This window comes from Phyllostomus discolor, chromosome 6 (assembly GCF_004126475.2).
Source record: "Phyllostomus discolor isolate MPI-MPIP mPhyDis1 chromosome 6, mPhyDis1.pri.v3, whole genome shotgun sequence".
Taxonomy (NCBI): domain Eukaryota; kingdom Metazoa; phylum Chordata; class Mammalia; order Chiroptera; family Phyllostomidae; genus Phyllostomus; species Phyllostomus discolor.
This window is the reverse complement of record NC_040908.2, coordinates 113801939-113827668: the sequence shown is the minus strand read 5'-3', so window position 1 is coordinate 113827668 and position 25730 is coordinate 113801939. Positions and strand designations below refer to the sequence as shown.

Genomic DNA, 25730 nt, shown 5'->3' with positions numbered 1-25730 from the left:
TCTGATAGTGCCATGGCAAATAACATAAACCACATAAAATGTGATATATAAAAATATGCAGTGTAAATGCTTAATAAATGTTAGATTTTAGTATGGAAGTAAGGAGTGCCATCTATAATTTGGGATGAGGTACATATCTGGAAAGTGTATATGTATCTAATCCATATAGAATTTTATTTAAAGGCCAGGTTTTAAATATTAAATATACAGTATAAAATATTTATATTTTTGTGTAAATGGGCCAACTTAATATTAAAGGATGCAATGATTTAATTTACATAGTAGTTTTCAAAGGAATTAGCTATTCACTGCAATTTAGTACTGACCTCCCTCTATGGATATAAACACAGCCATAGCCTAAATCTACATTTTTGCCAATGGTTACTTATCAATTATTATTAACATTCATTCTTTTCACATAATTTACCTAACCTTATTTTTATATTCTTGTCTGACTAAGTTTTCCAGGTTCAAAAGTATGTAATGATTGTGTAAGAATAGTGTCCAGTCATCATGAATTCTAACTTCAGGATGACTGGGGGCTACAGAGAAATCAAATTCTGAAAAAGACAAACATTTGATGTTTTTATATTTCCATGGACTTAAAGACTTGCCTCCCAGAAATCATACTTAAACTGTAAGTTAACTAAAAAGAAATGGAAACTATCAGAAGATAATTATATAAAGAGGTCAGCAGAGTATGACCATTGGTAAATTTATATTTACTATTAGCTTTCATTTTTAAGTTAATTTAAACTTTCATTTTTATGGTGCAAATTTTAAATAGTTTTATTTAAGACATCCACTTTATAATACAGTGCTTATAAAGTGCATCTTTTTTTCCCTGTGCACACAGTCCATGTACAAGTATCAAGAATGCTCAGTTTTATTATACAACAGTTCAACTTTTAAAGCTGCCATGGAATTTGCTTCAAATCTGAGTCTTTCAATGTTTGGTGTGGAACAATGTTAAATCCATGCAAGAGGTTGGCTTTATCAACCCCTTCATTGATGGGCCCAGAGGAGGCACCCCCAGATTGGAGGGGCTCTACCTCCAGGGAAGCCCCCAGGCATTGCTCTTAGCATGCCTCCTACACTCTGATACACCTTAGTGATGACTGGGTTGCAAACTTTTTTCCAGCTCTTTCTGCTGATGTTTAAATTCTTCCTTTTCTGCAGTCTGATTCTTATCAAGCTAATTGATGATTTCATTGCACTTGACAAGAATCTTCTGTCCCCATCACTGATATTGCTTTGAAGTTTTTTTATCTTCAACAGTTGCTTTCATAGTGAATGCATATGAGTCAAGTGAGTTTTTGGAAGACACCTTGTCTCACTGTTTCTCATCTTCAGCTTTGTACTTCTCAGCTTCCTGGACTACGCACTCAACGTCTTCCTTGCTCAGGTGACCCTCGTCATTAGTGATGGTCATCTTGCTCTCTTTTCCTGTACTCTTATCCACAGCAGAGACATTAAGGATGCCATTGGAATCTATATCAAAAGTGACTTCACTATGAGGAATGCCATGAGGTGCAGGAGGTGTGTCTGTGAGTTCAAACTCACCAAGCAGGTTGTCATCCTTGGTCATGGCACGCTCACTGTCATAAACCTGAATGAGCACACCAGGCTGGTTCTCAGGGTAGGCAGGGTGAAAGTCTGTTGCTGGTTGGTAGGAGTGGAAGTATTACACCTAATGAGGACAGTCATGACTCCACCAGCAGTGTCAATGCTGAGGGAAAGAGGAATGACATCCAACAGCAGAAAATCTTGAACATTTTCAGATTTGTCTCCAGATAGGATGGTTGCCTGGATAGCTACACCATAAGCATCAGCCTCATCAGAGCTGATGCTTTATTCAGCCCTTTTCCATTGAAGAAGTCCTGTGGGACTTTCCGAATCTTGGGGATATGAGCCCCCCACCAGGACAGTATCATAAATCTGGGACTTGTCAAGCCTGGCATCCCAAAGGGCTTTCTTTACAGTGTCCAGAGTGCCATGAAAGAGGTCAGTGTTCAATTCTTGAAATCAGAGATGGTCAAAGGAGGTATAGGAGTCAATTCCTTCATAGGGTGAATCAATCTCAATACTGGCCTGGGTCTTGGAAGAGAGAGTACACTTAGCATATTCACAAGCAGTATGAAAGTGATGAATAGCCCACTTATTCTCACTGAGATCCTCATTGTCCTTGCACTTGAACTCTGCAATGAAATGGTTGCCCATTTGGTTGTCAGTCTTCCACACCTAAGTAGATGTCACCAACTCTAGATTTGACCTCAAAGTTTCTATCTTCAGTTGTGAGCACTGACACATCAAAAATGCTACCTCCCAAGTCAAAGATAAGCACATTTGTTTCAGCTCCAACCTTTTGTTTAAGCCATAAACAATAGCAACAACAGTTGGCTCATTGATGATTCTAAGTACATTGAGACCAGCAATAGTTCCAGCATCTTTGGTAGCCTGACACTAAGAATCACTGAAGTAGGCAGGTACTGTGAAGACAGCATTGGTTAACAGTCTTTCCAAGGCTTCTGTGATTTCCTTCATCTTTGTCAAAACCACAGATGACAGTTTTTCTGGATAGAAACTTTTGTCTCTCCCTTGTATTCTACTTGGACCTTGGGCTGGACAGTATCATTCACCACCACAAAAAGCCAATGCTTCATACTAGATTGGACAAGAGCATCATCGGATCTATGTCCAATTAAGCATTTGGCATAAAAAAAAACATGTTGGTAGGATTCATTACAACCTGATTCTTTGCAGCATCACTGATTAATCATTTGGTATCAGTAAAGGTAACATAACTTGGGGTGGTTTGTATTTCCTAATTGTTGGAAATTATTTCTATGTTTCCATGCTGGAAGACACCCACACAGAAGTAGGCAGTGCCAAGATCAAAGCCAAGTGTAGTTTCCCTAGACATGGTTACTTAAGTGTGCACACAGCTCCCAAAGACCTGGATCAGAATGGCTGTCCTGTGCTCAATCTAAACTTTCATTTTTAAATGCATTTTGGACTTATTGCAATTAACAGAAAGGAAAAAAATATAGTAATATAGAAAGTATAGACTTGAGAAAGTTATCTAATGACATAGGTTGAATGTGTTTCCCATTCTATCCAGTATGCTTGCAGACTGACTTTTATCTTTGGTTTTCCAGAAAGAGTAACTTAGACAGAAAATGTTGTTATCAACAATTTTCTTGCTAGGACAGAAGGTTTGGAAGTCAAAGAAAATGAATTCACACAAATATGTGATGTGGACCCCAGCTCATGGGGCCCACAGCATTGTGGCTGAGACAAGACAAATTCACATGGACTACTGGAGGTAGTGGAGGAAAAGGGATGGCATGGCCACTCTCGCAAGAGGAGAACATCTTGACCCTTGCCTTGACAAGCTTTTATTGCTTTTCTGGGCACATTACATTGAGGATGGTCCTCATTTACCGTATTTTTTGGACCATAAGATGCACCTAGGTTTTAGAGGAGGAAAATAGGAAAAATAATTTTGAAGCAAAAAATGTGGTGAAATAGTCAATAACATAAATAACATAATATTTCACCAATGTAAATGTAAACAGAATTTAACAGCAGCATTAACAACCATTATTCCTCCCAGATTGGGGGAGGTTGCATTTTATAGTCCAAAAAATACGGTACTATGCACAGCTTCACTTTAGGTGGTTACCTCTTACAGAAAACAAAGGAGAGGATGCTGCTAATTACATCAAAAAAGAAGGATATTTGCAAATGCAAAGGGAAAAGTTGAACTGGTTACACTGGTCCTTGGAAGGTTTAGCATAGATTTTAGGAAGTTACTTCAAAGATATGCAGTAAACATTTGCTGCCTCAATTCAGGGTGAGAGAGTTTTAGCAAAAAGCAAGTCTCAAAATGGCCTAGGTACGATACAGGCCTGATTCCCCATGGGAGAACCTATTTGTTGGTGTGGGTCCTGTGTGCCAGACATCACTTTCCACTGGCCTTTTGGAGTGGGAGCTGGGCCCACGCCACACAGAACAGTCTCCTATAAATATGTATGCATGTGTACTTCACATAATCACATAATGAAAAATTTACGTATACCATTACAGCACTTGATAGGAAGAATTTTTAAAACTCAGTAATTATATTAACAATTTTCATCTAATCTTATCAGATTTCAGCTTTTAAAACAGTTTTCTCTATCTTAAAGTTTCTCCTTTGGCTGCTTGATTGCAAGAACCTCAAGCAGACTTTTACTAAGAAGAATAACTTGAGAACTACAAGCTGATTTTACATGATTATATATAGGATCTGAATACCAGAGTCTCTTATTTATTACTTTTGGTATTACCCAATAGCAAAGACATATTAGCTACCTAATTTATGTCTCACATGAAGGATTATAAAATGCTAATTTTTTGGAAAGCTTACCTAGGATGGAAGGATCTTTGTATAGTATTTTCACTCTGAAATAATTCACTGGTCATAATATTGTACTAAGTGTTAAGAAAGAAATATGTTTTAGATATGGGAAGCACCATAGTAAGTGGATGTCTCTTATAAATGGAAATCCTGAAGCCTAGATGATTTGCATAACTCGTCTCAGGTCATACAATAACTTAATGACAGGCCCACATCTAAAAACAGAACCAACTCATTTTCTTCTGTATTTTTAGAGCATACTGAGAGATAACTCAGAAAAGAGAAAAGAAGTTTAAGGAGTTTCAACTTGTCTTGCACTGACTGAAAACTTAACCCACAACATTTCGCTTCAGAAAAGGGTGCATTCTCAAGTTATCATGGTTTTCATTACTCTCCTATTGACCTGTATATGAACCACTTTACCCAACTATAAGGTTATTGGAAATATTTAAATTAAAAATTAAAAGTTTCTTTTTCTAAGAAATAAAATAAACCCATCAAGGGTATTTGGGGAACTAATTTGCAAGGACACATTTTTAGCTTTCAAAATATTATCCACTTGTGGAGACACATCCAAGTTTATCTGAGTGTCCTAGTTGGATGGCATCATTTCATCCACCAAATGCTTGTAAATTTGTTTTTAATCTAAAGATGAAATGACAATGTAACACATGTCAACATATTTTATTTTATTTTATTTTATTTTATTATTTTTCTCTTTTTCCTTTTCATTGAATTTATTGAGGTAACACTGGTTAACAAAATTATACAGATTTCAGGTACACAATTCTACAACACCTGTATGCTGTATTGTGTGTTCACCACCTTAAGAAAAGTCTCCTTCTATCACCATTTCTCCCTCTACACCATCCTTAACCTCTCTCCACTCCACTCCCTGCAGCAATCACCACACTGTTGTCCAAGCTGCTTTTTTTAAAACAATAAAATGCTATGTTATTAGGTAATGTCTTATGTTCATCCTTTGCTATAGATACCAATTCTAATTTTCCTAGTAGCAGTGTTCCTTTATTACTGTTTTTCTCTTATTTCTTTCCTGCTCACCACATAATATGGTGAAATTCATGAGGAGAAAATTATGCATTATCTATTTCTATATTTATATTATTGAATTTTTTCTCAATATAATAAGGAATCAAATGAATATGCTTTTGTTGAGTGTTCAATACATTTTCAAATGCAAAATATCAAAAGAAAGAAGATGAAGAAAAAGGAGAAGCTGCTATAATATGTTAAATATATGTAAATAATCATATCTTATACTTTTCAAATAAAGCATCTCTCAATAAGGTCCTTACTATAGTGAAAGTAACAAAAATTCAGGATATTTTTGGAGGTAGTTATGGCACAGTGCAAAGTGGGCTCACTAGATCTGTAGTTAGAAAACTGGTTTCACCTGGCTGGCGTAGCTCAGTGGATTGAGTGTAGGCTGCAAACCAAAGTGTCGCAGGTTTGATTCCCAGTCAGGCCACATACCTGGGTTGCAGGCCATGGCCCCCAGCAACCGCACATTGATGTTTCTCTCTCTCTCTCTCTCCCTCCCTCCCTCCTTTCCCTCCCTAAAACTAAGTAAATAAAATCTTTTAAAAAATGGTTTCTAGTCCTTTCTTACCTATATTTAGTTCATTTCATACAATATTGTTCTTAATTTTGTTATCAGTGATATATCCTCACTGAACCACTTATTATACTCAATCTCTGGACCTTAGCTGTTATGTTTTGTTTGTTTAATATTTGTTGAATAGTGTCTACCTAATACAACTTTTCTATTGTTGCTCATAAAAGTCATTTGTTAGCAAAACCAGTGTTTTATTGTAAATAACCTGACTTTAGTATTCTGCAGCTTCACTTTAATCATGTAGTTGTCAGTTCTTTTTGTTTATCCTGCTTGAGATTTATTGACATTTCTAAATTCCTGACTTAGTGTCTTACAAAGTTTCTGGAAAACTCTTGACTGTTTCCTCCTCAAACACTGCCTCAGCTCCATGTAGTTCACGTTCCCATTGCAATCTGAATCAAATATATTTTAGCTTTCTTATTCTCTCCTGTTTTTCCTAACATTCATTCATTTCTTAGCAACTTATATAACATATTTATTCTCTGTTTAGTTTAGTCTACACTTTAGCTCATCCACTCTGTTATTACAATCATATATATGTGTTTATCTGTATATGCATATGTGTGTTTTGTGTGCATAAGCCATGTCTTTAAAAATATCTATTTTGCTTTTATTAATCTGCTAGTTCCTTATTATTTTTAGACATTTATTTTATTAAACATGTTAAATATAATTATTTTATGTTTTGTAACTTGCGAAGCCTTTGAAGTTCAGATTCTATTTTATTGTTGCCCCACATTTCACACTTCACTCCCACTCAGTGGCCTGGTTCCCTCCTTTGTTTTGTGGTTTCGGGTACCTTGGAAATTTATCTAGGAGAAGTTTTTAAGGTCCGAATTGAAAATACATTATCCAGGGAAAATTTGTGTTTGTTTCTACAATTTAAAGCCACCTTAAATCAACTCTTTCCCAAGAGTTTTTTGTACTATACAGGATGATCTTAAATTTATCTGTAAAGATTTGTGAAGACTGGCTGGGATTAGAAAATCTCAGGAGAAACTTCACTTATTTCTTTTATCAAGTATTTCAAATAACATATGGACATTTCCTTGATTTGTTTTTCTGTATAATGTGACTACTTCCTGTTTGCCATTATTCTGATGGTAGAATCCCATAATGATGGGTGCGGTTTTACAGAGGTCTTTATATAAGATAATCTTGGTTAGGTACTTCATAAAAAACTGTATTTATGATGAATGAAAAATAGTAGTAAACTAAAAACAATTCTTTTAAATTATATTGGAGGTAGAGATTACTGCCCCTGTAGCAACATGTATCAAATGTATTCTTTGACCCTGAATTCCTAATTTGTTGAGAATATATTATGTAGATATAATTTCACACACACAAAATAACAAATGTACACTTCTAGTCCTTGTAAAACTCTGTTAAAATAGTAAATAATAAAAGATTATGGGCATATTTAATAATCTATGAAATGTGATAAAAATATGTTGCTGGAGAAAAAAATGCAGATTTTATATAGTAACATGGAAAGGCTCCAGAATTTATTAGGGAGAAAAATAAAGTTCAGAACAATGTATATAGGATGATATGTTTTGTGTAAAATAAATGGAAAAACAAAAATGTAAATTTCAATTTGTTCATGTTTACATAAAGAAATAACTAGAAGGATACATAAGAAAATAATCTTAGTTATTTGTGGAAATGAAGGTGAAAATTATGTCAATGCAGTCAAAGGTGGAAGTGAATGTTTTTAAGATACACTTTCATAAAATGTAGAGATTTTCAAACATGTTAATATATAAATAAATAACTGAAAATAGATATATTTAAATATCAAATATTTTTATTTATTTTATAAGAGCAGCTAATGTATTAGACTTCTAGAAATAGAAATAACCTTGTAAAAGGTTTAAAGCAATGTATATACCTTACAAAACTAGAAACGAAAAATCACCCATCTGTGAAAAAATATAGATTTAAATTTGTTTATATTTACATATAGAAATAACTAGTAGGATAGCAAAAATATAACAAAGTAACTAAGTATAAGGATGACAATTATATCAATTGCCCCTCCCTGAATCATGGATGTTAACCAAGGAAATGACATCACTACTTCTATCATATACAGATATGTACACACATGTGTGCATGTGTGTATATGCACACATTTAGATATAGAGAATCATTATATACACACAATTTAATAATTATATATAATATTTTTCTAAAATAGATTTGTGTTAGTTATACTGTTTTTTTCTTAATTACACTATGGGAATATTTCCATGGCAGTTCAGAGTATTTTAATATCTAGATGTATTTTTTTCTCATTTGTTCAAAGTGATTTTTTTTGCTAGACATTTAAATTGCTAGCCTTTTTAATTTACTGAAAAATTGTAATAAAATTTCATTTTTGTTCCATTTTCAAATAATATCTTTTTTTTTGCTTTCTTTAAATTCCTTCTAGAACAATGTAAAATATAAATAAAATATTTGAAAATATAGCCTTCCTTATATAAAAATATTAAAACTGATTATTTGTTTCTCTATATTTTTATTAGTCCATAAGCTCATTGACAAAAGCTTTTGTGAAATAACTTCATTTTTGTATTTTTTATTTCTACAGTAGAGTCTTCTGTATAAAGTGTTTAATAAAGGTTTAATGAATACATGGCCATATTCTAACTTCCCTAAGTAAAATGAACATCCACTTGTGTTCTCTGCCCTAGTAACACACACACATGCATGTTTGCACATATAAGTAAATATATATGTTACTGTTACTTTGGTATAAAAAAGGTATAATGTTATTTACTGTTTCATTGTATTTTGTTGAGATCTGATTCATTAAACTAAAATACTTTGGGTATAAAGTAAAACTCTAATGCATCACAATTAGTCAGATGTAAACAAAGCTTGTCATGTTTCACTTTAGCTTTCTGTTTGAAAAGAAGTTATTTCATTCAAATATTTTTAAAAGATTTTATTTATTTATTTATTTATTTATTTATTTATTTTAGAGAGGGAAAGGAGGGAGAAAGAAAGAGAGAAACATCAATGTGCGGTTGCTGGGGGCCGTGGCCTGCAACCCAGGCATGTGCCCTGACTGAGAATCGAACCTGTGACACTTTGGTTCGCAGCCCGCGCTCAATTCACTGAGCTATGCCAGCCAGTGCTTAAAATATTTTTACTTATAAAAAATTTCATTATCTTTCCACTTATAAATTTTAATACCTCTTTTTCTTCAGGTATCTTCACTTAACTTTCAAAGAATTGTATTCATGAAATTTCAGTACAATTAGAGTCTAAATAGCCCACTCCAGCCATGGCTAATGATCAATATCTGAGCAAAAAAAATAGCCATTCATCTTTAAAAGTCTGAAATTAGAGCTTTTTAGGACAAAATGAGAATTTGTTTTGATTTCAAACCAAATTGTTGTTTGTCAAGAAAAAAATTAATGCATTTTGAAGAACCACAAGATGAAAATAATTCTGATATAGGCTGCATTTTCTTTTTTGCAAGCTGGTATTTGTTTAAGACTATTTTGTTTTCACTGCGCATATTTCTGGCTTTTCCCTCCCAAGCCATTTGCTGTTTTATAGCAAATGAAAATATGTTTGCGGAAATTGCATATAAAACTGTTTATTGAGACTTAAATCTTCTGTGGCTGTTTTTTTTTTTAACTTCACGGTTGTAGTTTCTCTCTCTCTCGCTTACTCTTTCTCTCTCCCTGCTTCTCTCTCCTCCCCACCCATAAACCTCTTACTCTCTCTCCAAACAGCTTTAGTATCATTAAAATCTCATATCATATATATCCTTGGTCTGTCCTTCATTCCAATACTTTGACTAGGACACACTGAGGTAAAGTTCAACTATTTAATGCTGCTGAGTAGATGAGTAAAGAAACAATAGCTGCATGCCCAGGATCCAAGAACATTCATATTTTGCATATAACATAAGAAAGTCAATTTTGCATATTATATTGGTTAGAATTTAGGTATGGCTACATACAAAGATATGATAGTGGCTTAACCAAAACAGAAGTGTTATTTTTTTCTGTAGGTAAATCCAAGTGTAAGCGGTTAGCACTAGTACCGCAGTGCCATAGTGGTTCAAAGTGGGTGGCTTCCACTTGACTGCTACGCCATTCCTGAAAGGCAGTCAAAGGATCTGGATAGAGAAAAATGGAGGAAGAACCTTGACCCCACCGAAAACAATTGCTCCAAAAGATGCACTGACCTCTCTTTTCTCTGATATTACCTTGACTGGAATTAAAATGGCTTACCTGGCTCCCAGGGAGTTATGAAAAAGTGGCAGATGATTACAAGCCCACCTAAAATTTAGAGATTTCATTACTGGAGAGGCCATAAATTAGCAGTTTCAGGAGACTCATTTGATTATTTTTAGTAGGGAATAGAAAGACAGTGTCTATAAAAAGAAGAGAAATGGTAGGGTGACAAAATAAAAGATGTGGAATGAAAAGTGTTTCTTAATTGGGACTATTATTCAATATTTTCATGCTGATGGGACTGATGTTTTAGAATGGGAAACTCTGTTGATATAAGATAGGAAGAGCACAATCACAGTAGAGTTCTTGAACATGCCATGTGAAGTGGAGTAAAATAAGTAAAAGAAAGAAAGACAAACCTGTATAGTCTCACTTACATGTGAAATCCACAAAAATTGAACTCATAGAAATAGAGAATAGATTAGTGGTGCCAGTGGGCAGGGTGGGGGAGGTGGGAGAAATGCATGAAAGTTGTGAAAGAGTACAAACTTCCAATTGTAAGATGGTAAGATCTGGGATATAACATAAGGCATGGTGACTATGGTTAAAATATGGTAGTGTATATTTGAAAGTTGCTAAAAGAGAAGGTCTTAAAAGCTCTTAACATACAAAAAAATGCATGAAATGTGAGATAACAGATGTGTTAACTAACTAACTATTATGGCATTTTGCAACATATACATATATCAACTTATGACATTGTACACAGTATTAAGTGTCAATTATATATCAAAAACCTGGAAAATAGTGTGACCCTTAAATAAGAACAGAGGTATTTCAGTGTTTCAGTGGAAGGGAAGGAAGCTAAAAAAATTTAGCCCTTATAGTTGCTGAGAGACATGTCAGTTCCCTTAATATGGCTTCTATTTTCTTTGTCAAAATAAAAGGTAGAACATTAGATAAAATGGAAACCTGGAGAGAATTTTTGGTGTTGGAAGTTTAACTGGGAGGAGAAGATGTCATTGCAGTTTGTTAGTCAATTGGAGGACCAACCTATTTAGGAACTGCAATATAACTATTAAAATACCCTAGCAATACAAGATCGTGAGTTTCAAGTACATTGTTAGTACATTTTAATGAAACATTTAGCTGCTCAATGGAAGAGATGGATAGCCACAGACTTGCAAATTATGATGGTTGGAGTTTTACCACACACATTCTCCAAAGAGGAAGAAAGAAATAGTAACAGGGTAGTAATGTTTTTATCAAAACCAGCTGATATTTGTTGGGTATGAAAGAAAGTAAAAATGTGAGGGGACTGATAGGAAAACTGGTCAAGTCAATTCACCGGAGCCAAGGACAGGGTTGAAAAATCTTTGGAATGAGGGGAATAGCTGGTGTGAGATGGAAAGTTAGAAGATAATGATAGAAATGAGATGTGAACCATGAGGAGAGATATGGAAATGCATTGCTGAGGTGGGTCAAGTAATTAAAAACAAAGAGGCCAAGGTTATTACATGTCAGATGTTCTTGAATAATCTACTTAGTAGTTTACCATGAAGGATGACAGAAGAAAAAGCAGAGCAAGAAAGACTATGTCTTTGCACTAAAGTCTTTGATAACCTTGAGGTGACCAAGATGGCAAAAGATGACTGCAGCAAGGGAGAGAAGTTGGTATAGTTTGATGCCATTTGCTTCACAGGATCTGTGGAGTTTTGTGGAGAAGGAAGAAAAACCATCAGGAAGCAGAAGTGAGAATCAAGGAAAGCACTTACTCAACCTCCAGGGGCCATAACATTAGAAACGGCTCTATGGGAAACCATCTCCTCAGAGAACAATTGGCTTTCCATGAGAGCAATATGTGGAACAGATATTCAGGACAAGAGAGTGGGGTCCTAGAAAATGTTGCTGATGACAGACAATGAGCTACAGAGAGCAGAGTGGAATGAGTTGACACCTAGGACATTTGAGTTAAATCAAGAGACATATAAAGCCCTGAAAGGCTTAGACTCCTTGTTTTGACAGAATTAACAGGATTGTAGGGTGTTAGGAAACAGCCACTCAAGGGAGGATAGTAATAAATTCTGATTATAACCATTGGAGGTAGGAGGTTGAACTCCTACACAGCTTGCTGTGATGCAACAGGGATCCTCTATATCATATATACAGGAGGTGTGGCCATGCAATCTCAACAGAAGCACTTATAATTTTGTAGACCACCTTTGAAATTTCTTGATGCAAAGCAAAGACCAGGCGAGTGGTGGGCTTATCAGGAGAAAGTAGATGGCCTGGCACTTTTTAAGATGTGAAAATATTTCCTACATATTAAGACCTTGGCTAAGTGGTCCTGGAGACACAGAAGAATTTAAAGATTCTCACAAGATGTACATTTTTAGAACTTTGTGTCAGTTTGCTCACTGTATACTTACTACCTGGTGCAGGGTTTCTCATTTAATAGGTACTGGCTATATACATAGCTGAAAGCCACCACTAATGCTTCATTAGGCTACACCTCATTTAATTCTCACAATAAATTAATGAGGGAGTAATGTGATTAGCTTTATTCATATTTTATAGATGAAGGGACTTCATTTAAAAAGTAGAAAGAAACCCTTCTCAGGTCATATAGCTGGTAAATGGCAAACCTTACGTAAGCCTGCATTATTATAATGAAAAGAAGAAAATGATACAGCACACAGCATTATAGAGAACCTCATATTCTGTCTGGAAGCAAAGAAAAGAAACTGCCAAATATAGCACAGTGTGACACAAATGGGCAAGTAAATAATCACAGAAGAGATATCCTTTGAAATGAATCTTGAAGGACCAGTAGTTTTTTTTTTCTTTCTGGTGAGAGGAAGGAGAGGAAGTAATCATTCCAAGCAAAGATATTAACATAGGAAAAGTTCCAAGGTATGAATAAACACAGTGACGTTTTCAGACAGTAAGCAGGTTTTAGAACAGTGATTAAAACGTAAGTGTGTGTAAAAAAAAATGTGTAAGTGTGTGTGTGTTTCAGGGAGATTAGAGGCACCAAGTGTAAATAACAATGAGTCTTATATCTAATTCTAAGTAATTTGGACATTAACCTGAATGCTTTAAGGAAGTATTAAATACTTTTTTAAAGGTAAGGGATGTGTCTAAGTTTTTGTTTTAGAATTACCTCTTTGAAGGAATGCGTGAATGATAGAATGACAAGGATTGGGGTTAAAGGTTGGGGACTATTACAAGATGTAAAATTGCCTATTTTGTGTTTATTGCTCACTAAATATTAATTAAGTCTGGAACCAATAGAATTATTATCTGTTATTTCCTGTACAAGTGATTTGATTAACACTTTTCCCATCTCAACCTATCAACTAAAATTTACTGGTTGCAGGCTATCATAGTAACATGACTGCATATAGATAAGGTAATCCTGAAATAAGATTCAATAGGACACAAATGGCTCCTTAACAATATTTATAAATGCTGCATAATGAAACTAGCATTTAACTTGTGTGTGTGCATGTGCATACACACATGTGTGAGTATGCTAACTGGTGTGAAAGAGAAAGAGGTGTCAATGGACTCAGCAGAATGACAGGAGCATGTGCCAGTCTGAGAAAAGGCAGATTTATGCCACACTGCAGATTTGCATCTAGTCTGTGGGGCTGCTAGGAAGCCAGCCTTTGATTTTCTTGTCACTTCGGTGGGAGACATATGCTGTATATCACCAAATATTATAGCCCAAATAGCAAAACACCTGAAACAATGGCTCTCACTTTTTTCCCTTATCTCACATAGCAGTTCATGTGAAAGAGCAATAGTGACTTGAAATGAAAAGGGGTCCAATGTTGCATGACAAGGGATATGAAATCTTGAGGAGTAGAGAACATCTCCTACGCTGTTCTGGGGTGACTATATAATATCTAGTGCCAGAAGTGACATTTTAATCACATTCTTGTATTTGTATTCAACAAATATTAAAAGCTTTCCATGTATCAGGTACTGTGGATAGAAAGATAAATATTGTAGAGCTCTGCACTCAAAATTCTTCAGTAAAATATACCAAGTATAAAGATTCACGTAAAAGAATATAATTATTGCAATATTGTATGATTGTGTCTCTAACAACAATAAGAACAGAAAACCAAAATGTAGAAGCCAAAGAACTTATATGTACAACCCATGGACATGAACTAAGGTGGGGAATGTGGGTGGGGGGTGCTGGTGGAGGGGAATAAAGGGGTGAAAGTGAGACAACTACAATTGCACAATCAATAAAATATATTTTTTAAAAAGGACATAAAACCATGAGAACTTGGTAAAGAAAGTGATTATTTGTGCTTTGGGACAAAAAGAAATATTACAGTGATTATGTTCTAGACACAGAGGTTGATAATTTGCATATACTAAATATCAAGCTTGAGGTCAAACAGGTATTATTTAGATCTGGATTTCACATACAGCCTCTAAACCTGTTGCTACTTCAGTATATCACGCTGCTTCCAATATATATGTTGTGTTGATTTATAGGATTCCACATGAGAAGATATTAGACCTAGATAAACAAAACACCAGGAGTACATGACTTCCAAGTTCTCTTAGTCTGTGAAGAGCCTTCATGTATGTAGAGTAGATGTAGAACAATGGGCATTATACTTGGCTCCATGTGAAATAATATTTCTAATAGAAGTGTCAGCAAATTGAAACATGCTTTTCATATGAGAATAAGCATTCTGCTATTGAAAATATTTGAAGATATCATTACTAGTGAGTCAAAGGTACAATAATTTCTAAATACCCTTCAAAGTCTACTCTTTTTAATTATATGGTTAGCCAATAAAAAATGAAAATTTGTATGCAAGAAACATTAAAGCAAGCTCCAGAGTAGAAACACAGTAATATCAAAATGTAATAAACCTTAGAAATTGCTAAATTCAACTCCATTTTTTATTGTGCAGATAAAAGAGTAAGAAGTAAATAGGCTAAAAGATGTGCCAGTGGGCAAGTGTACTCTGTTAGCACTATCACAAGCAAGGTCTGGATATATGGGACATAACCTGCCAAGAATTAAAAAAAAAAAAGAAAAGAAAAAACATGGCAAAGCATCTGCTGTGGGAAGGCCAATGGTGTTATGCAGGTGTCACAGTAACAGTGGGGAATTCTGGACAGAAAAGTTCAATGATGAGGCACTGGTACTTGAGAATTAATTAAATAAAAGAAGGAAAGGCCTATCAAAGGGATATCATATTCTAACCTCAACATCTTTAAAATTATCTAATCCTCAGCAAGTCATCCCGATCAAGGAGTATTTGTATGTAGAATTCAGTGTACCAGTGTGAAGGCAGGCTAAAGTGGTACCTCAATTTACACACCGTGTGATATTCTCTATTAAAGTAGCTATGGATTATTCATATTTTAAACAAATGCATGAGCAACTCTGTCATACACTAATGAATTCCATGGATTTTCTCTAATGTGAAAATTTTCCTGGTCCAAAGCCAAAGATATCCATAGACATAACCGATCACATCTAGCATTTTATGTAAACTCAAGACATGCATTTGGGTGCACAATTAAGGACTAGAATGTTTCCATAGGTTTTCATTTCATTCACTAACTGGATTATGCAATGATTAGAAGAATCTTACTATAAGTGAAAAAACATGCCAAATCAAAATAATTTCAATAATATCTTAGCACACAATTTATTAGATTGTTATATATTTAACTTTGACAATATTGTTTAACCTCTCAGAGTTGTGGTTTTCTTCTCAGTACCACAGATATTCTACTTGCCTTAACAGTTGCTGAAATCAATCAATAAGACATATTTTTATTATTCTTTAATATATTTGTTTACAGGTTACAGAGCAGCTGAATAAGTACCATATTCTGGAACAGACATTTGGTACATAAAAATGAGTAATACACATAGCACCTGAATAAATGGCCCCAGCACAGGGCCAAGGAGCTATTTTCAATCCTCAAAGGAATTTTGCTATATGATTCATATAATAGTTCTTGAGTAAATATTTGCTAGTTGAATTTTAAACTTATAATGAAAATTATAGAATGACCATACAATTATTATAAAATATAGAGATCATAGAAGTGAGAAGTCAATAACTGATGATTAAAATTTATATACTGTTTTACCATTCATTGTCTACTGTCACATGATTCCATTTGTTACTCATCTTGTGGGGTCAGTGACTGAGTTTTATAATATATCCTATTGTTTAGACAAAGAAGCTTAAGCTCAGAGAAGTTAAGTGGGTGTTTCAATACCACTTAGCTAATAAGATAGGGATTTGAGGTTATCTGAATTCAAATTCCAGTTGCCAGGATGTCTCCATGCAAGCTACTCTCTAATCAGAGATGGCTTCATACAGGAAGGGGAACACAAGTGTTGTCTGTGACTTGGCAAGGGATAACCTCATAAAAGAGATTATTCCAGTTTTGATAATAACTAGAAATAACTAAACTGCAACTACTCCTGATCTGATGTTATTTTGCTTGTGAGGTGTCCATTTGCCTTGGGAACTAAGTAAAATTCTCCATTAGCCTTTTTACCCATTTGTCTTAACTGTCCTCAAGGGAGTAATTGGAGATGATAAAATGTTTGCTTTAATTTTACTTATTTGAGGTAATCAAATCTGGCACCAAATGCATTTCCCCCCTTTGTCTTTAATTATTCCCACTACAGAAGATCTCCATTTCACACCATCTCTTTTTGTGAAGACCATTAAGGTGTTAAGTGCAAAGTTACTGTTGATGGAGCAAGGCTCCAGACAGTCTGAGTTGAGAAAAACCAGCCCTGTGATTTAGTTGTCACAGGATACTGTTGATCAAACATTAGGTAACTTGGGAGTCAATAAAGGAAAAGTACAGAGTAATTTAAAAAGGATATTTCAGTACAAAGTTTCAAAGTTATTGATAATTTCTTCAAAATCATAGAATACCATAATTTTGAAAAAGATTATAGTTTATAGGGAAATAAAGGGCAAATTTTTTTCTTAGGTGATATCATTGAAACAGTTTAAGTTATTTGTGGGGTTTTTTTCAGAAGGTGTTTCACCTGAATGTGCTCATTTTAAAAGGAAAGCTAGTACATTTCAACACATTTAAATGTATTAAAATTTTAATCTACAACTAAAATCAGTCAAAATATCAATGACAAAATATGTTATAAAAAGTATTTAACATTAATTGTAAATTTATATGTTTTTAAAGTCCTTATTTGATAAATTTTTCTGTAGTTCTCCTTTTGAAATTCAGAAGTCTTCGTGCTTACTGTATAAACACTCTTTTACTTAATTTGTAACTTTTTAGAAAACAACTTAGATTTAGCGGTTACCCTGTTGTCTGCAATTCAGAGGAAACACTTTCATTCTACCTCAAAAGTTCTCCGGGGACTACTTTGGGGCTCTTCTCTTTGTGGCCAGATAAAAAGGTTCAGTTTTTTTTCTCACATTTACACTTTCCACCCAAGTGAAAAGTCATCCCAAGAGCTCTGAAGGGAATTTTGAGATGAACTAGACAGAGAAACTTTCGTATTCCTCCCAAAGGCTTTGCTTTCATAACAAAATCCTATAATTTGAAAATACAAGCCTTTTACTCTTAGATTCTCATGGCTAGAAACACTATTGGTATCAAAAACTTACTACAAAAAGGCTACATATACCATTTGGGGATAAATCAACTGTTGCAATGAAGTTCAGCCATGGGGGAAGAGGGAGGCTTAGTTGAATTTAAAAAACTTGAATGTGAGTACAGCCTATGTCTAGGTTTACTGAGTTAACCTTCCAGTTACACAATCTGTAAAGCTCCAAAATTCTGTAAATTCTTAAATTTCCCAGATTTAGTTTCTCATGGCTCTTTTTCAGAATTTTGTGTTTTCAAGTATTAATCATGTTCCTCCACAACAACCCTGGAGCAGAATTAAGCCTGTTACCCAATTTATACCAAAAACTCTTTCAGACCATGCTCATCATGAGAATTACACTTCCCCTCTCTCATCAGTTTTCCATCTCTTTGTTTTCTCCCCAAATAAACAGAAAAAAACCCTTCCATTTCTATTTAGTCAAGGAATTCAGGTCCTTTCCAATTTAAGACTCTAACTAGCAATGCACAGTGGAGAACAAAAGACTTTCAATTAAATAGTATTTACCAGTACTTCCCAAATGTCTTCTCATTTTGGACCACACAGAAAATCATATTTTTTTCAGTATTAGGAGATCAACCAAGAAGGAACTAGGAGCCTAATTTAAGTGAAGTGAAGCTACCCAAGCTCTGAGAAGATCAGCATTAGAGCATGACTGTAAGTCTTTGAGGTTCAGCAGTGAGCTCAGGCATGCGGACTATTCAGATCCAGACTACAGCCACCACAGTACACTGGTTAGATTATAGAGAAGAAAGAGAAAGACAGTAGCCTTTTCTGCATGTTTGAAGAACATGTTAGGGATTATTGGGGCTAATAACTAGATTTAACTAGATTTAAAAAATCAATTATCACAAAATTTTAGAGATGAAATAAGGACATATTACAAGTATTCTAATTAAGTCCAAATTCAATCTCCAATTGAGCCTCCTCTCTTAGCCATTTATACTAAATGGCTCTACTTGGGTTTTCCTCATATGTTTCAAACTAAACCTATACTAAAATGATACCATTGTCTTTCTCACAGAAGTACTTTTCCTATGGTGTTTCCTGACCTCAGAGAATAGTGACATCGATGATCCAGATACTCAGGCCAGGAATTAGGGCTGCTCCTTCTGCCTCACCACCTAAAACATCCAGTGAGTACTAACCTTGCTTTACTCTTTTATAAATTTCTTTCATTCCTCCATTTGTATTCATCCCTTTCCCAGAAACCAGTTTAAGCTGTAATCGGCTCCCATCCCAACTACTACCATAGGCCTTATTTGTCTCTCTCTATCTACTCTCTTTATACCATCTTCCGTAAAACAGCCAGAGTCGTCATTATAAAGGAGAAATGTGATATTGCCATCCATAGACTGAATATTTTCAATGACTTTCCATTGATCTAGAATAAAGTTCAAAACCATTTTCATAGCTTCAAAGCTCTCCACAATCTTGTTGCTGAATAACCCCTCAGCCAACTTTCTCTACATTTACTGCCATTAAGATCCTCAAAGATACCACATTTTTTCACTTCTGACAAAGGTTGGTGGGCCAATATTCAACATTTAGCAGAATAAAAAATACCTGTATGTTTTGATTTCTCTGGTAAGAGAGAGCTATGCTGCTTATGCATAGTTTCTCTGAGCTGAGCAGATCGCTACTATTACATAGGGTAATGGGACTGTGTAGTGTTCAGGGACTGGTGGATTTTCAGGGACTCATATTAGACCTAATTGGTTGCTTGCATTTTTAGGGACCTATTTGTGAATATTTAAATACTTCAGTGGAAATATTTTTTAATTGGTTGGCACTTTGAAATGTTTTTATTGGAGTATTTTTTTTCCTGACTGGCTGACTATTAAATGTGAGGAACTATCCCTGATTCATCAGCTTCTAAGAACTTGTTCACTGAGGTAAGTTGTTACCATTGACTGAAAGAGTTTGAAACAAGTTTCTGGTGGCTACTTGTTAGCATGGCTATAAAAAATTAGATTTTTTCCCAGGAGTGTGGGGACTTGTTTTATTCTTATCTGGTCATTACTTACCCTTATTTGGCTAGCTTCTGTTCATGGTTAGGATTCAGCTTACTAGTCATTTCCTCAGGGACAATTTTCCTGACATACTGATTAAGTTTCCCTGCTCAGCATCACCATTTCATTCTGTCCTTCTTGTTCCTAACACACATCATATTGGTAATTATTCATTCTCTTTCTTTCTTGCCTGTAGGACTATAATCTCCATAATGAGAGGACCCATATCTTTCCTTCTTACCAATACATATTTTTTCTTACCATAGGAAATTGAGGTTGGAAAAAGACAGCCTGCAATTATACACCAGGTCACACAGACTCTGAGAGACAGAGCCCTGTTTTAGGTCAATCCCACATTACCTGACCTAAAACCAGTGCTCCTTCCACCAATACTCTGGGTGCTTCCTATAAACAATATTAAGAAGGAAATGACAGGAGTCTCTGAAAACTAATTTAAAAGTCATCCTCATTCTTCTATTGAACGTGGGTAGTTTTTCTTAATACCATAACAAACCTCCTTTACAGCAGAAGACAAGCACCCTTTGTAAAACTTTCAGCAGGGAGTAGACACTATCTCTCTCTAACACACTGTGCTGTTAAATTATTATCACATTATTATAGCAACAATGAGATATGCCAGGAAGTGATGGAATGCCAACCAGCTTCTACAAATAAGAAATATATACTTATATTCTGTGAAAGAAGGCAGTCAAGCAGAGACTTTCTCAAATAACTGGCATTGTACCAACCCTTACTGAAAGCTGACTGATAGCCTTGTGATATAATTTATAGGTTACTGTATATATTTTCACCTTGATTATGTTTATTCTTGCGAAGGAAAATTAAATTAAATCTAAAAGATGTAAATCCATTGTATGTCATTTGAACAACTACTAAGCATCTTCACCTACTGTTATTAATACTAAGTCAAGGCTCTGTCCAAGGTAACCTTCTTCTTTATCAAAGATAACTTTATCCTTTTTAAAATATAGATTCCCATTTTGTTTCATGTACTAGGAATAGCAGTGATTAAATACTTTATCCAGTGTGGCCCCAAAACACCTTATCTGCATATTTCTGGTTTCAGTATACGACTTTTAGCTTCTACAATATAATAAAGGTTTTGATATATTAAGGCTCAATTTGAAGTATATATAAACAAGCTTGCAAAATATCCCAAGAAGTTTCATAAACATAAATCAATCCTTGACGAATAGAAAGCCATGAAGATAGGCTTAAAATAAAAGTAAGTTTTGCTATTGAGGGGGGAACATATTTTTTAGGTGATTTCTTGGTGACAGTGTGCAAAAACTGTAAAATTATATGATAAAAATCATTTGTGTTCCTGATTCCCCAATCTCATCCAATGGTAGAAAATTTTGAGAAAATTGTTTTCATATTAAAACAACACAGATTGTTGAAGAACATGAATATAGTAAATATTTGCTTAAAGATGTGCTTTCACATTTCTCTGCTATACTACCTGGCAAGGGCCTTTTAAGGAGCAAAGGAGTATGGCTTGGTGTTTACTATATTTTTTTCTCCAGCCCATCTTCTCTGTGATTTTGAGTAGTAAGTGGAAATACTATAATCCTGAAGTCTTGAAGACCCAACTGACACATGAAAATATTTTTTTAGAATAGGAATGGAAATAGACAGAATTTTTGCTGTCAAAGACTGTTAGAATCTGTTGAAACATATTTTTTAAATATTTGGTACTGATCAATAAAAGGACACTACCACCAATATTGGAAATAAAGTAGTTCGCCAATGGTCCCTAAAGGAATAACAGATGTCAATAATAACCAGATACCATTTTCTTCACAGTAAGTTAGACACTCCATAAAGATTTTGGAACTGACTGTGGAAAGAGGTTGAGTTCCCCAAATCTGTAGTTGAGAGTAAAGTGAGAGAAAAACTTTTTTTTCAGTTTTATTTAAGCATAATTGACATATAAAATTGTAAGATATGTAACCTGTACATTGTGGCAATATGATATACACATTCAAACACACTATACACACACAGGACTGGGCAAAAATACATTTATAGCTGTGAGTAATACAAAATACAGCGTTTACTCTTTTATTACTTAACTATCATATTATAAATTTGTATTATTTGTATTGTTATTATCTCATATCTTATTTGTGATTTATCTTTTAAGTAATTATGGCTGTTAATTTAACCTACTTTTGCCCACCCTGTATATAAATAAGGTCCAGCAGAAATAAGGCTTGCTCGAGTGTGATTGGTAAGGTACATGGATGTCTCACACAAATGGACAGCAACTTGAACATTGTACCTAAGATCACATGGTGTTCTTGAGTATGATATTGTTATGTTACAGAATTATATGCTTATTATTTTGTAATAAAAGATTTTGTAATAAAAATGGGCATTATTTGTGCTAGACCCTGTATTTTTGAAGGGATTCTTCCTTTTTGTTAATTAACACATCTAATACCTCATTTATTTCAATTTTGGGGGGCTGGAGAACACTTAAGTTTTGCTCTCTTAGTAAATTTCTATTATGCAATACAGTCTTAGCAACTACAGTCACCATGATTCACATTAGATCCCTGGAATGCATTCATCACATAACTGAATGTGTGTACCCTTGAACCAAGGTCCCCTGTTCACCATACCCTCTAGCCCTTGACAACCACTTTCTACTCTTTTTTTTTCTGAGTTTGACTTTTTTTCTCTAGAGAAAAACTTCATTGTCAAAGTTTTCTTGGGAAGGATGACTTGTCTGGATGTGTGAAGGGAGTGTTACCCATACAGATTGAAGAATATGAAATTTCCTTTTTTATAGGAAACTATAAACCCAACTGTGTAATTAATGCTGTTACATATAGGCAAGTGCTTCTGTGGAAACATGACTAATGATGGGTGTCTTAGTCAGACTGTGAGATCATAGAATTCTCAAAAAGGACACCAGTTGACTTTGAAAGAGAAAATGAGTCAGAACTTTGAAAGAGGAAGTTTGATTCATGCTAAATAATAATATTTGATAAATTATGGAAGCTTAAAAGATGGAAAGTGATTTGGGGGATTATACATAATTTACTTTATGACCAGTGCTTATGAAAGATAGGAGTAAAAATAGTAAGGAAGTTATATTAGCTATTTTTGACTGCAAAACAAATTACCCCAAACTTTGGAATTCAAAACAACAGACACATTTCATCTCCTGGTTTCTGAGGATCAGGGATTTGGGAGCAGCTTATGTGACTGATTCTGGCTCAGGGTCTCACATAAGGTTGCTATAAAGCTGCATCACTTACAGCTGGTACTGAGGTTGGACAAGTCACTTCCAAGAAGACACACAGCTGTTATCTGGAGTCTGTCTCCTTACTAGCTCTAGGCTAGATGTCTACATGTCATGATATAGTCTTTTCCAAAGGACTAAGAATAGAGAGAAAGAGCCCAAATGGAGGAATAAAAGCCTCAGTGTTTCACACTCTGATCTCAGAACTGATTTTTCATCACTTCCTGCATGTATATACAGACCAATCCTGCTCCTATGTGGAAGAAGACAAAATAGGGGTATGAACTGCAGAGCTGGGGATCAATGGAAGTCATCTCAGAGACTGCCAAAAACAGAAGGGTACAGACAATACAAGGAAGACAATAAAAGACCATTTCAAATTAAGGTATATATAAATTACTAGTTTGAAAATAAATAGCTTTCACCAAATGTATACATGCTCAGCCTACCCTAAAATATACATCCTTGAAATTCGTATCTCAAATTCATATCTAGCACACTTTTATAGTAAAAATGGAAAAATTTCATAATATGAATTAATTAAACAATAAGGAAATAAGCTATTTTTTCAATGCTATCTTATTTAGTTAAACTGTGTCAAATCACTTTTATTTCTATAGAAACAAAGCTTAAATGGCCAATCAGTTCATAGCTGCTATAAGGACACCAAAGTCCATGTGTGAACTGGAGTCTCCAAGGTTTCACAACTTATTAACCAGCTCTGGTGAGAATAAAATTCCATCCTATTTTTCCTCTGCTGCCTCTTACTGCTTTCTTCATTGATATAATTGAAGGGTTATCTACTTGAATCTGCATACTTCTCATGATCGATTGTTGTACTCTCCAATATAGTAGCCACTAGCTACATGTAATTATTTCAATTGGTATTTAAATTAATTACTATCAAACAACATTTTAAATATTAAAAAGTCAGTTCCTTCATTGTATCATGTGTACTTTAAGTATTCGATAACTTCATATGGTTAGATGTGACCATATTAGAAAGCAATTAAGTAGAACATTTTAATCACCACCAACAGGTGTTATTGAGCAGCACTGGTCTACAGTATAGCTCCTATGACCCTTTGTTGTCCTTGTGAGATATTAACATAGGCTACATACTATGATTTGCCCAAATTCAAATATTATTTTTCCCTCTTACACCTAAATATCTGTGATATAGGTTAGTCTGTGGCATTTAATGGTTAATTAATTTTGAAAGGCCACAATGAAAATTTTAATTGGTTGTTCCACATCCTTTACAAAGATACTTATAACTATTTAATTAAATATCTTTCAGAGAACAATTAATTAATTAGGCCACTATGTAGGAAAACATCTCATCAGTCACAGAGCTCTATTCCTTTCCTTGTTTTTTTTTTAGGTAAAAAACCTAATTACTAGGATAAATTAATTACTACATTTTCATTAGTTCAGACTCATATTTGTTACCTCAGCTTTTATAAAAGCCACCTATTTGGTTTCCCTGCTTTCATTCCATCTCACTACCATTTGCCCTCACCACTATCAGATTCTTCTTTCTAAACACTAATCTAATCAAGTTCTTCCTCATCTTAAAGACTTTTTTAATCTTGATAAATTCCAACTCCTTAACATGCCATGCTAAGGCCTGCATAATCTGAAACCAACCTGTCTCTCCTTGTCCACCACCACAGATTCAAACTCATCATCTTTAGTCATTCTTTATTTCCTACAATAATGCAGCAATTTCTTTATAGTCTTTGCATATGTTCTTTCTCCCTTCTTTTCTTTGAAATTCGTATATATTTATAAGACTTAGTTAAATTATTACCCCTATACAAACTTCACTGGTAAAAAAGTTAATAAGCTCTCCTTTGCATTCCCATGGCTATCAGTGACACACCAAGAATTCATTATAGCACTTTCTATACTTGTACCAAAATGTTTCTACTCCTTCCAGCCTGTAAGATTCTAAATTACTGAGCTATGTCTTAATAACTATAGATAACATTACTGATAGCATCAGCTATCAAACACAGTTTGAAAGTAAATAATGAATGGATGGATGGATGAATGGATGGATGGATGGATGGATGGATGGATGGATGGGTAGAAACATTAATGTTTACAAAACAGCAACCCAAGAGAAATTATCTGGGGTTTTTCATGCCTCTTTTGGGGTTTAGCAGTGAATATCAATGGGAATTTTCTTCCTTCCATATGTTTCTGAGAATAGCACCTACCTCAAACTTCATGTTTACAGCCAAGAGTTCTTGAAAGAAATATTCTAAAAATAATTGATTAAACCTCAATGGTCCAGCTAAAGGAATGCAACTGGACATCTAGTTAATGTTGGCCAAATTGTGACTTAATGGTAAATTTGTATGTGAAATTAAGAGATTCTATCCTTGGTCTGGCTGGGTTTTTTTTTTTTTTAACAAGAGAATAGATACATTATCAAATAAATCTAAAACTGTATTTTATTACTTTATAAAAATGGTCCCAAATAATATGTCATCCATCGAAATAGATACATTTTAAGAAATAAAGCACTGCAATAAAAAAGCTTCTGCT

General features: G+C 34.4%; 1 long non-coding RNA gene and 1 pseudogene across 1 annotated transcript; one reads left to right on the top strand and one right to left on the bottom strand.

Annotated features, from left to right (window-relative positions):
- Positions 1–963: 963 nt before the first annotated feature.
- On the top strand, positions 964–20025 carry LOC118501248. Its single transcript, XR_004903870.1, has 3 exons — positions 964–1233; positions 8242–8247; positions 20015–20025. It is a non-coding gene; the product is annotated as an uncharacterized LOC118501248 (long non-coding RNA).
- LOC114498850 lies at positions 1325–2678 on the bottom strand (annotated as a pseudogene).
- Positions 20026–25730: the final 5705 nt, after the last annotated feature.